Genomic DNA, 12,439 nt, shown 5'->3' with positions numbered 1-12,439 from the left:
GCAGTAGATTGAACAACACATTATTTTGAGATACATCCAGAAACAAGAAAAGGGAATGGAACAAACAGCATAGCAGAATTCAGCAACCCTTACGTGAAGGCACACACAGAAGAGTCTGCACTTTCACTGACAGAACTGTCCTCTGAGTCTACTGCTCTTTCGAAGCAGATAATATGTTCTGGGGCTTCTCAAATCCCAACAGACTTTCCACATCCTAAAACCCTTACAACTTATAACTTCAACACTTTTATTAAAATTAATAATCTTCCAAGAAACTTCTAATGCAGTAATAGTAAACTGGCACTAAGTTACAAAAATAAATTTAAGGAATTCTATATATTAAATTTAAGAGTGATAATTTCATTTATGTAAAGTACTTTGAAGGGAAGAAAATGTGCCTAGGTGAGGCAATCAAAGCCATCTGTGCCTCCAACAGCTCTTGGCTGACAACCTATCTCCTCCACTCTGCTCTCTGGAAGCTGTGATCAAACTGAACCAAGTAAATGGGTCTGCAAAACAAGAAGCAGCCTCCTTGCAAGATGGAGACTAGGCAGGGTGCAATTTTATCTTCTCTGGTGTCTCTACAAACACACAGGCCAGGAACTACAAAGGGTGTTTGAATTTGCCTTTCCTAAGCAAAAAGAAAATATAACAGCCTGTAGATCCATGTTGTCAATGCAGGAAAAGAGTGAAAGCTGAAGCCTGGGTCTTTCAGCATCAAGATTATACACAGACTTAGAAGTATGCCTACTCTTCAATACAAGAATAGCTACCACTCTAATTCAGCCAAGATGAATCTAGAGTTCAAGCTATATCTATGACAAATGACAAGATTTAATTTTTCCTCTAAAGCTCTTAATTCTCAATATTGATGCCCTAATCCTGCAGAATCATCCATGCTTAGCTTTAAATCCAGGAGTCTTTTCATTCAGTTAGACTACTCACTGATGCACTTGTTTATTAATTCAAAAAGTTTGCAAATTGGTCTGTAAGTGCTGCAGCAGTTCCTTCCATCCATTACAACTTTTTGTCTAATCCTTTGTCTCAGACTGATCCACAGCTTTGCTACTTATCCTGGAAAGTGTCTATCTTGGAGATTACCCACAAGTTCTCAGGAAAAGAAATACAAGATTGCAGTATCAACAGAAAAACTCTTTCAATCTATTTCAGGAGTTGCCACCTAGAAAGAAATTGCATGCATCCTTAAAAGAAGCACAGGATGAATGGCATCTGTTGCACAGTGAAGACTCCTGCTATATTCATACACCTGGGAGGTGCTGAGAGGGGAAAAAATACATCCTGTTTGACTGCAATCATCTAACTTTAATCACTAAATTACCATACAAGCCTCTCAAGACTAAGTCCCTGTACAGATAGCACATAGAACCTCCAAAGAGCAATGCTGAGCACCTCAACCAGATTCTCACCACTGTGCTCTGTGCACATAGAAATTTGGCTTTTTGCATTAGACATCTGAACTACAAAGATAAATCATGCTGTGAGAGCACTGCTCTATTCTCCTTCTTTTAGAACTAAGATTTCATGGTGGCCTGTTGAATTACTGTGGGGGGAAAAAAAAAAAAAAAGAAAAAAAAAAAAAAACCAAAAAAAGGCAGCATACTGAGTAACACTTCTCAGGACATGGCCACACCCATTAAGGCCCCTGGAACCAATTTTCACTTTCACTACAAACACTTCTGGAACTAACATTTCCATACACAGTGTTTGTCATTTCCTTCCCTCCTCTACCAAGGCCTATGAGACATCCCAGGAAATTACTAATTTATTCCATTTCATTTATTCATTTGTCTTGATCCTTCAAAGAATTAAAAAAAAAAATCCCAAATAATTAACCTATTCTACCATGCCCCTTACCTTTGCCAAATTTGATGTGCAGAAAAATCTCAAGCACGTACTTAAAACAAAAGAAGTATCAGAGAAATTGGAGTCTGTTCTCCAAGCAAGTAGTTTGACCCAATAGAACACACTTTTTTTTAAGCTAGTAAACTGTGTTGAGAACAAACCACAGTAATACCAGCAAGTATCTTAAACTACTATGATTGTGTGATTAGAGACTCACACCCTAAAAAATCACGTACAAGGCATATAGAAATCTGAATGTTTTGGGTCTTCTTTCTGTCATTTTTCAGCACTACCTAGGCACCTATCTGCACACAGTACATCCAACCAAATGAGTAGCAGTATTATTGACACTTGTCTTTCACTTAATTTTATACTGACTCTATTTAATATCCTGTGTAGGGCATGTATAGGTCATGCAGGGAGTACTGTCAAGAGTTACTATCTTCCAAAACACAAATGTCATACTTCTAATTTCAGAATATACAATTAATGTGGGAAATTATTCTACTTAAGTTTCTGGTATAGTCTAGAAAAAGGATGATATCCAGGGCCATATTTCTTATGCTAGCATTTAGTCTTTATTTTTCTATTCCCAACTCTGATTTAAAAAAGTTAATAGAACTGGCAGACAAACTGCAAATTTACACTTTGAGAGTTTATTGCTCACTTATACCAAGAAATAAAGAGTATCAATCCATCTGAACTACTCTGGTTTTCAGCACTTAAGTGGTTACAAGTAAGTTTTAGCCAACATGAAAAAGCAGAAATTTGGCACTGTCAACATGTTTTTAAAACTTGTTTTTTGACCCCACAAAGTGCAAGGACCAACTCAAAAGTTAGTATTCCTTTCAAAAAAAAAAAAAAAAAAAAAATTGTGTCTATTTGGTACTGTATATCTGTCATATTAATCCAAAACCTATCAGGTCAAACTTACAGACATAAGTGATCTCATTTCTAGAGCATAAAATGCATTGAAATGATACTTGGAGCTGGATTGGGGGTTTTTTTGGTTGATTTTTAAACAGTTGAATGAAAAATTCGTAACTCAGTGGATTATCTCAAAAACACTGATAAGAATGGCACATGAAGTCACAACACAGTACATGTAGTCTCAGAACAAAATATTTCAAAGAAATACTGGTAGACTGTAAGATTGATGAGCAAACAGCAGCACTTTTTAGATAAGCTCATTTGCACACAGAACTTTATCATTTGCACAGAGATATTTAATCACACAAAAAATTAATATTAAATTCCTTTTCAGATTATACTGAATTTTCATCCACTTATCGTGGAATAATGTAGGGACAGTACATAGTATCAGTTTCCCCTCAGGTAACATCTTTTGCTTCACTTATATTTGTGGACAACAGTGAGATAACTAGGCAAGCATTGTAAGTACTACATGCACTTTATGGAAGAATAATTTGAGTATAAGTCATCAAATGGCAGGTCTAAGCTGACTGCAAATAAGTAAAACTGGAGATGTTTACTATGCAGTATTTAATAATTTTCTGAATGCAGACTTACTTTGTTTCTTCAAAATGACTATCAAATTGTTTCGTAATACACATTTGTTCTCTTAGTTTAAGAGCCACTGTTTGTAAATGTAATAGCTGAATATTATTAAACAAAATAAACAAAAATACCATATGGAACATGCACTGTAAATAGATTATAAGAGACAAGATTGTTTTTCTGCTTGTAATCAGTCTAGAGTCTCAATATTGGGAAACTTTCAGTTCGTGAAACTATGAGAAAAGTAGTGAATGAACAAAAAAATCCCATTAAACTATTTTTGCATGTATAGTGTATTACATACAAGCATACAAGGCTTTAGAACTTCAAACTAATGGCTCTCTTATTTAGATGCCCTATTTGCTGGCCAACCCTCTTATATTTCTGCCTCCCTCCTGCCTTTTCATCCATTCAGAAGCCAGGAGGTAATGCCATTTATACCCAAGGGAAAACAATGCTGGAGGAGAGAACACGAGAAAATAATTTTTTCCAGATTCCCTTGGAGATTATTTCACATCTGTGGATAAGAGATTCAATTAACAAAACAGCTTTAATATGCACAGCAACGACAATACAGGGAGATCTCCTTGCACCACCCTTTGAGTAAACACCATCAGCACAGGCTACATATTCTCAGCAGATGCACAGTCCACTCAACTTTAATATTACTGCTCTCAGTAATATCCTGGCACACCAGGGACTGTTCCTAGAGCAGTGGTGATCCCTATGAAGCTACCTGCAAGATGGACCCAAGTACTGTTTCAGTGACTTGGTACAGACAGTTCTCAAGGCTGACGTAAGCAATTGCATAACCTGGTCAAAATGCCCCTGAGTTTGCTGTGGCTAACAATAGCCACAGGAAAAGGTATTGTGAGACTGTTATTACAATTACAATTAGCAACACTTAAAAGGTCAAATGTTTCTTCTGTTCTTGACTGTTTCATTCTTTCTCTAACAAACTTCACTCTCTGGGCTTTTGCATTTTTAATGCTTCTGCATCACGTGGTGTAATTTTGTTTCCAGAGTGATTTCATGGTTGAGAAACAGCAAAACATCTTGAAGAATAAACTACAGAACAATACTCTTAGAGGTGATTTTGGGGAAAAAAGTATTTAAAAGTCTTTGAGAGCATTTTTCTCTTCTTGTTTAGATGAGATATTAGCACTTTTTTTTTTCTGCCAACTTGTAACAACAGCTTTCAACACTAGTTGAAGACTGAAAAGAGCTGTTATTATTCATTTCTTCAAGAAAAGGTTACTTGAGAAATCATGAGAACAATTTAACAACTGTACAAAGTACAGATAACAGAGAAGAACTGGCAAGATGATTGGGCTTGAAACTGTCTCCAGGACAAAACCCCTTAACCCTGTAATAGGGTTCAACACGAATTTTACTTTGCACGGTGTAATCCCCTTCACCCCTACTAATATAACCTTCTAAAAGGAAAATGTTAATGAAACCTCCCCATTCTATAAAGTCATAACTGGTCTTCTTGAATCTGCAAATCTGCAATAACATTTATATTTGAATCTCAGTTCCAACAAACAATAGAAGAAAGCACCATTATCTAAAATACATTTAGGTTTTTTTTTCTCAACTGAAAAGGAAAGAACTGAAAATTCCACTGATCAGCATCTAGATTCTCAAGTAAAGTGCTGGAACCTTTCTGGAAACAGCAACGTTTCACACATGAAGTTCTGACAGTCAAGAAACTTTAGAAACTCATTTAGACTGAGGTTTGGCAGCATTTACCCACCACGTTACCTTCCAGTAGAGTTTGTCATGTGCAAAATGTGACTGGTTTTACCAGTTATGGCAGTTCACTACTCAAAAGATCCCTGTGGCTTGACACTAAATTCCTCCTTCAGTGGTATTAACATTAATCTTAAACCATTACATCACTAAGTTTAAATCAATAGGCTGTTCAAAAAATTGTTAGTCTAAATGAGATGTTGCTGGTCATCATTCTAAGTACCAGTAAGAGCTGCAACTTCGAGATCTGTGCCAGACAGCACTGTCAAGGGATTCTTCCACCCCCTCTTTGAGAATGCTGGATAGACAAAGCAAAAATAGTGGATTATCAGAAAAATCAGATAAAAGATCATAACCAAATGCCACCTGCAGTGCAGATGTCAAAATCCAGCTCACCGTTTTCTCTGTCCAACACTTTGGAAAAGTGATCAAACAGTTTTGTCCTTACAAGAGTCTTGCTAGGGCAAAACACAAGAACAGCTGATTTCCAAGAAGTCTACTCTGAAGCAAGAGTCACAGCTGCTTTCCGAGACGCAAATTAAATAAAATCTATCCAGAAGCCGAAAGAAAGAGGATAACACAATTAAACACGGGGAGAACAAAAGCCAATAAACAGGTGCCTCATGGAAGTAAAATGTCATCTTGGTTTAAAGCAAGGCTTGCAGGCAGGGAGAAAATACCACAACCAAACAGAAGAAAAACTCCAATGCCAAGCTTCCAAAATACTACCACAATGTAACTTGCTGGTCGGGGGTTAAAGAATGTAACCCTGCAATTACCAGAGTCAGTTTCATATTTACACCTCTGAACCAAGGCAAGCCTGAATTAGTGCTTTAGGAAGGGTCACACAGATCCTTGAGGCTATCAGCTTTACGCAAAACAGTGTGGAACAGGAGACTTATTTACATAGGGCACTGAACATACACATAATGATATCGACAAATAAAAGAGCACAGTGCCCTTAACCCCTTTGTGCTTCTAAAACCTGACCTGACGTTTCAAGTAATGTCTAATTTTCCTTGTATCTTCTAAAGGGCTAGACCAGCTTTCATGGGTCAGGTGGACGGATGCAAAATAAATCTGATTACCAAGAGGAACCTTTCACAAATTATAAGCCTTAAATGGTAAACGTGTGGTTCTTGAATTGCCATTTCACCTCGGCGCTGGCTCGAGATCTGCCATTACCTGACAGAGGACGCCCTGCCACCCCTCTCGGCCCGGCTGGCCCCAGGAGGGCTGGGAGCGCAGACGGGCAACCTGCGCCTCAGCCCGGCAGCCGAGCCGGAAACCGCCGAGGAGAAGCGGCCGTTTCCCTCCCGCTTCCAGCGGGCAGAGCGCCAGGGAGGATGTACGGGAGGCACAAACGGATAAATGCAATAATCATGGCGAGACAACCGCACGGCGGGAGGGGGAACACCAGGCAAAAGGAGGGACAGATGCCATCTTGCGCCTCGGAAATTTCGCTCTGAACAGGTCCGCCCGCGGCGACAGCGCTGACGGGCACCGGCTCCGCAGGCCCGGCGGCCGCGCCGCCTCCCTCGCCCCCAGCGGGCTGCCCGCGGGGGAGGCGGCGCCCACCCGGGGCTGTACCCGCGGCACCAGCTCTGCCCGCCGGCCCCAGCGCGGAGAGCAGCGAGCCCCCCCTTGCCGCACTCACCTTGCGGAGGGAAGGGCCGAGCCGCAGGCGCCGCCGCCCCTCCAGGTGCTCAGCGCCGCCGGCGTCAGCGCGGCCAGCGGAGCCGCCTGTGCCGGCGCGGGCGCCCCCGCAGCGGGGCGGAGCCGCCGCCCGGCCCGGCCCAGCCCGGCCCCCGAGCCGGAGGGCGCGGCCGCCAGGTCCCGGTGCTCGTGGTCAGGGAAGGGACGCGTTTCCTTGTGCTCTCCCTGCAGCGCTGTGAGGGAAGCGGCAGGAGAGTCAGCCGGGTTGGGGCCCTTCTGGAGCTCTGATCACCGCCTCGACCGGAGCACTAAGCCCCGTGCCTCAGCCCCAGCCTGCTGGGGACCGCAGGTGTCCCGCGAGGAGCAGCAAGGAGATACTAAAATGTTTTGGTTGTCATAAATAGTTGCTGTCGAGGTAGTGGAGACTTGGAGGAAAAGGCCCTTCAACGTAGCAGGCGGGTGGCAGGTTCGGGGGGTCAGGAGAGCGTTGGGTTGGAGCTGGTCTCGGAATTGGGTCATTGGGGTTGTGTGAGTGCTTTTTGAGTAAAGCAAGTGTATTTGAAGCTGATTTAAGAGCTCGAAATGAGGAAAAGAGTTCACAGGTGGCATTTGAAAATGAAGTAAAAGCAGAAACGGAGAGCAGCAAGATCGGGTGAAAAACGATCTCAGTTAAATGGGGCAGTGTTAACTTACCGGTGTGAAGGGAGCAGAGGTGTAAGCAGGGCGAGGAAACGCGAATGGAGAAGGGGTTGGGTTGATAGGGGCCCAGAAAAGGGTTGAAGAGTGAGCAGGAGAAGCTGTAGGAAATGAAGAGAGTAGAAGAGTGGCAATGAGACATCATTTTCTGAACCTTACAGAGGTCCCGAGGACTCTTGTCAGTTTCTCTGTATGTTTCTTTGAGGCAGAGCTGGAACAGACGACTTAGCTGGAAGTCACAGATCGAAGAATAAAAATGCAAGATGTTTACAGTAACAGGGACTGTGCTGTGAGATGGTGACTGTGAAATAGACTTGGGATCCTAATGGGTAGAGAGCTAGGCATGCACTCAATGAACTCTAAAGAAATCAACAGGGATGATTTAGTGCTGTATAATGCAAGGAGTTTCAGGTATCATTTGGGAGGTTTCTTACTTTCCCTGCTTAGCATTGGTGTGACCCCTAACAGCAGGTCATACCCCCAGCATGGTGTATGTAGGCAGACGGTGTGTTGAATGGTTTTATGGCAAGAAATACAGGTTTGTTTCCCAGAACTACAGATACCCTAACAGGATAGTTTTTGTGTTAAAGCAAAGTAACGGCAAGAAAATATTTTCATGGGGGACAAATTTCTCAATGGGGTCCTTTTCCTTGCAGAAAAAGGTATTACACAGCAGCTGAAAGCTTAGAATACAGGAAACCTGATGTAAAATATCTCATTGACTTTTGGATGTTATGCTGTAAACACCCTTCTGCTGCCTTGGTATTCTAGAGCTCTCTTTATAGCAGATATAAAAAGATGCATTTTAGGGTGTGGTTATCTGATTTATTTTAATTTCCAGTGAGATTAATAATTCTCTGGACAGGGGTTCCTGTGACTGAAAGAGTAACAGGCTGAAGTGTAAATACTTGCATTAGACATATTGCCACTTTAGTCAAATAAATTCCAGGTATTACTAGTTTTGAGAGAAAAAATGTTCATGGAGTTTTTACCTGGCCAAAGGGAAGTGGTGCTAGTAAGTGACAGAAGGAATTTGTTTTTTTTTTGTTTTGGTTGTGTTTTTTGTTGTTGATGTTGTTTTTGTGAGGTTTTTGTTTGTTGGTTTTTTGTTGGGTTTTTTTGGGTTTTTTGAATTTGCAACTATTACTTTTCTTAGTTTCTCCACAGTAAGGTAGGAGGGGAAATAGTTCTGAATAAACCTTGATTCTGCAAAACATTGTACTTTTGTAATCCTGGAACTATTTTTATGCCAGTATTTATATATGCATGTGAATATACCTGAAAAATCAGGATTTAGGCTAATTCATATCTTATGTGCTTTAGGACTACATCCTGCAAATTACTGACAACTTTTTGCATTGTCCATCTTAATGTCACAAACCATTAGCTGAGATTACTATATAGCCTCAAAAAATTAGTTTTAAAGCTTTTTCTCACTGAAGTGCGGGCATTTCTTAATCTTTCATGTAGTTTATCACCAGATGTAAATGTTATAAATATAAGCAAGTGCCATCTGGTTGTTCTAGCACCTCTCTTATCTCCCATGGAGATATTTTTAGGGCAGCAGAAATACAGAAATGTAACTAAGACAGCTATTGTAAGTGATATTTGAAATAAGGTATACTTTCTACTTTTTGCAAGCTTAGTTCTTTGATAAAGCTGACTGGATGCATGAAGCACCTTTAAATATGGTGCTTCATACTTTCTGCTACTAACAATTTTTCCCCATTTGACCATCAAAGTACTATAAGTTGCTTAAATGAACTAAGCATTTGGTTCCCTGACCTCAAAAAAGTTCATTTCTGCTGTTCCATAGAACACCCCATCCTCTTACAAACTGAGATTGTTTGGATGACATCATTAAAATTACCATAAGATGCAAGTGAAGATCAAGTACAGCTCTCTGAGGTGGAACTACTGGTCATGTCACAGTTGAAAGCATCACTTTTTATGGTAGAAATTACTTTCCAAGCCCTCAATCACACAAGCCTAGAGCTTTTGAAAGACTGAGCCAGTGATTAATCTTAGCCTTCATCTTGTAAGCTCTTTTCTGCATCTGAGCTTTGTGTTGCACTTTGCTCCAGCTGCATTTAATTTTTAAAAAGACAAATAAAGGTTGGAATCCCATGTTGACTCAGTGAGACTCACCATCCAGTTGTGTTTACTGTACCACATGTCTACTATAGCATACTATGGGATATGCTACCCTTGTCACTTAATACATTCTCTTGTGTTCTGTGGTGTCTCTATAAAATAATTCTAAAAAATGTGTGTGATGGTTTTTAGCTTATTATATTCCTTAAGGAATAAGATTGAATTTCAAAATAAAAAATGGAAACCATAAGGGGCAAGAGAGAGCAAACTAGAAATTCAAGGATTTTGGAAGCCTAGTAGTAGTGCCCTGTTTTCCAGTTGAAGCAATAGAAATTGTATTTTTCCCATTTGTATATATTATTTTCTTAAGATTTCTTATGTGTGTTATTCTGTCCCCCATTATATGTATCTGGGAATTAGTAACTTCAGAAAATTGCATAGCATTGGATATCCTAGAAACAACACTGAAGGTTTCTCATCTTCCGTGGACAGTAGCATTGTTGTAATTGTTATTATTATTATTATTATTATATTTAAACTTCCACATATTAAGATTTTTTTAATCCTCTCATGTCACTTGCCCTCTGTTGCTTGTCTACATAAAGAAGTACAAGCATTTAATGTTTTGTTTTATGAACACAGTCACTGCCTGCTTGAGTTTCTGCTCTAAATTTAGAAATCAAGGTGAGGGAAATGATGCTTCCCTTAAACATCCTCAAGTCCCTCATATGAATATTTTCAGTCTTTTTTGTCCTCTCTTATCTAACTGCTGTTCTTTTCTATTTCTTGCCACTCTGCTGTTTGTTTTCAAATTTCTTAGCAAAAATCTGTCTAGTTTAAAGGTGTTTGTATTCTGCTGTTTCGCACTTATTTTTATAGTTTCTATAATTTAGCTCTATAAGGCATGTAGTTTATATTATTTGTGTGACTATTCCAGCTTAGTGATCTGATGAAAACCTTTAGCCTCTTGTCAGCTTCAGGGATTTACTTAATTAGTCATTTATTTCTCCTTTCATAAGATGGAAAATGCAGAATCATGGGATTATATGGGTTGAGATTGGAAGAGATCTCTGAGATCATCTGGTCAAGCCCCCCCACTAAAGCAGACTCACCTAGAGCATGTTGCACAGGATTGTGTCTAGGTGGATTTTGAGTATCTCCAGAGAAGGAGACTCCAGAATTTCTCCATGCAGCCTGTTCCAGTGCTCAAAGTGAAGTTTTGCCTCACATTCATATGGAACTTCCTGTGTTTGTGCCTGTTGCCCCTGATATCTTCTATGATAGCAGAGCCCCTGAAATGACAGCCAAGTGTAGAATTAGAGGGCTGCAGGTTGAAGTGATGCCAGCATCTCTGCCCATCAAGGTAGGACCAAAACTGCCAAATAGGACTCAGACTATAATTGTGGCTTTCATGTTGTTCAGTCACTAGTTTTCTATCTATGGTTCTTAAGACTTAAAACAGTCATGAGCAGAAGGGCTTGCCTGGATTTTTCTTCATGCAGGTTTATCTTCGCTTTAGACACTGTCTGAAGTCCAAACTTAATATTTCTGTCCAAGTGCTGGTTCATATACTCTTTTTGGCAATTCTTGATCAGTGAGCTCTGCAATACTCTTCTTTCCTCTTGTCTGGTTTGCAGTGGGCATTGTTCTACATTCTTCCACTGTTCTCCATTTGTCTCCTTTATTGTCATTATGCAGCTCCCTGGATACTCCTGCAAACAGCACACAGGGTACTCTTTCCTGTCAAATGCTTTTCATCTGAGTGACAGGGATGGAGCATGTGGAGTGACTATCTATTTTTCATACCTGACATTTTGAATCAAAAGACCTGTGTTAGTTAATCTGTTGTTTAGATGGAACAGGTATTTGTGGAATTCACCAGAGAATTAGCAAGGCATTAAAGAACCAGGTTTATCCTTAATAAAGACAAGTAGACAGTAGGGAGAGGAGAATGAGCACAGTGGCAATTTGCACAGATTTTCATCTGAGAATAATAACATTTAAAAAAATCTTAAGTATTTACTTGAAAATATTAATTTGAACACACACAACATGCAGACATTGTTTGTATTCTGAAATGCATATGCACTTGAACTGAGGCTATCTTCATCTACTGTGGACTTGGATAAGCAGTCTGATCCCTGCAATAAACTATGAATTTATTTTATTGTAGTCTGCAACAGTATTATTGAATAATCCCCAAACTCCTTTCCCAAAGAGGCTTACAGTCTGAAAGAAAATGCAAAATGGGAGAGAGACAGCAAGAATTGTTTTTGCTTTGTAAATGAGAAATTGAGATACAAACAGATAAAATTATTTGTTAGAAAAAACCTGTGGGAATCTTTAAAATTAGAGGGTTTTGAGAAAACTGCAAAATGCAGGCCTCAGAAACAGCAGAACTGCAATCAGAGCTAAGCAGTAGGCATAAGATTTGTCAGTAGAAGAGTTGTATGAGATGTAGAAAGCAAGGACAAATAAAACAATGATCTGTGTATTAAAGCTTGGCTAGGATAACTCCCTAAGCTGCAGAAAAGTATATCTAGCAAGATATTAGGAAGTTCTAAGCTTAATAATGGAGCTCTGTACATTGTATTTTAAGGCTTACAAGCAGGTATTGTATTCAAAATAAGGAAGCATTGTTTTAACCAAAGGTATGTGTACTTAGAGTGGTTGGATAAAACTACTGTCAATGTGCTTTTGCTTTTTGTGATTGGTCGAAAAATTTTCAAAGTGCATTGTAACACCAAGTTCTTTGGCTGCTGCTGAGGACATGAGCTGCTGGCATCTTCCTATTGTCCTAACCATGTAATGAGACATGCTGGAAAATAAACAGCTTGAGGCACATTCCAAAGCAATTCTG

At 39.8% G+C, this 12,439-nt stretch overlaps 1 protein-coding gene across 8 annotated transcripts in view; it reads right to left on the bottom strand.

The window, feature by feature from the left end:
* Positions 1-6,919, bottom strand: part of ICA1 (islet cell autoantigen 1) — a 65,414-nt gene extending 58,495 nt beyond the window's left edge. For 3 of the 8 annotated variants that reach the window (XM_056484498.1, XM_056484499.1, XM_056484497.1), the window contains exon 1: positions 6,791-6,904. The gene's annotated coding sequence lies outside the window, so the exon portion shown is untranslated. Of the gene's footprint in view, positions 1-6,318; positions 6,422-6,790 lie in introns of those variants that run through there. The other 5 variants (XM_056484501.1, XM_056484502.1, XM_056484494.1 and 2 more) reach the window with 5 other exon arrangements.
* Between the last annotated feature and the right edge of the window lie 5,520 nt (positions 6,920-12,439).

Source organism: Oenanthe melanoleuca, chromosome 2, assembly GCF_029582105.1.
Source record: "Oenanthe melanoleuca isolate GR-GAL-2019-014 chromosome 2, OMel1.0, whole genome shotgun sequence".
NCBI lineage: Eukaryota > Metazoa > Chordata > Aves > Passeriformes > Muscicapidae > Oenanthe > Oenanthe melanoleuca.
The sequence above is the reverse complement of the archived record's forward strand: the minus strand, read 5'-3'. Positions and strand labels throughout refer to the sequence as shown.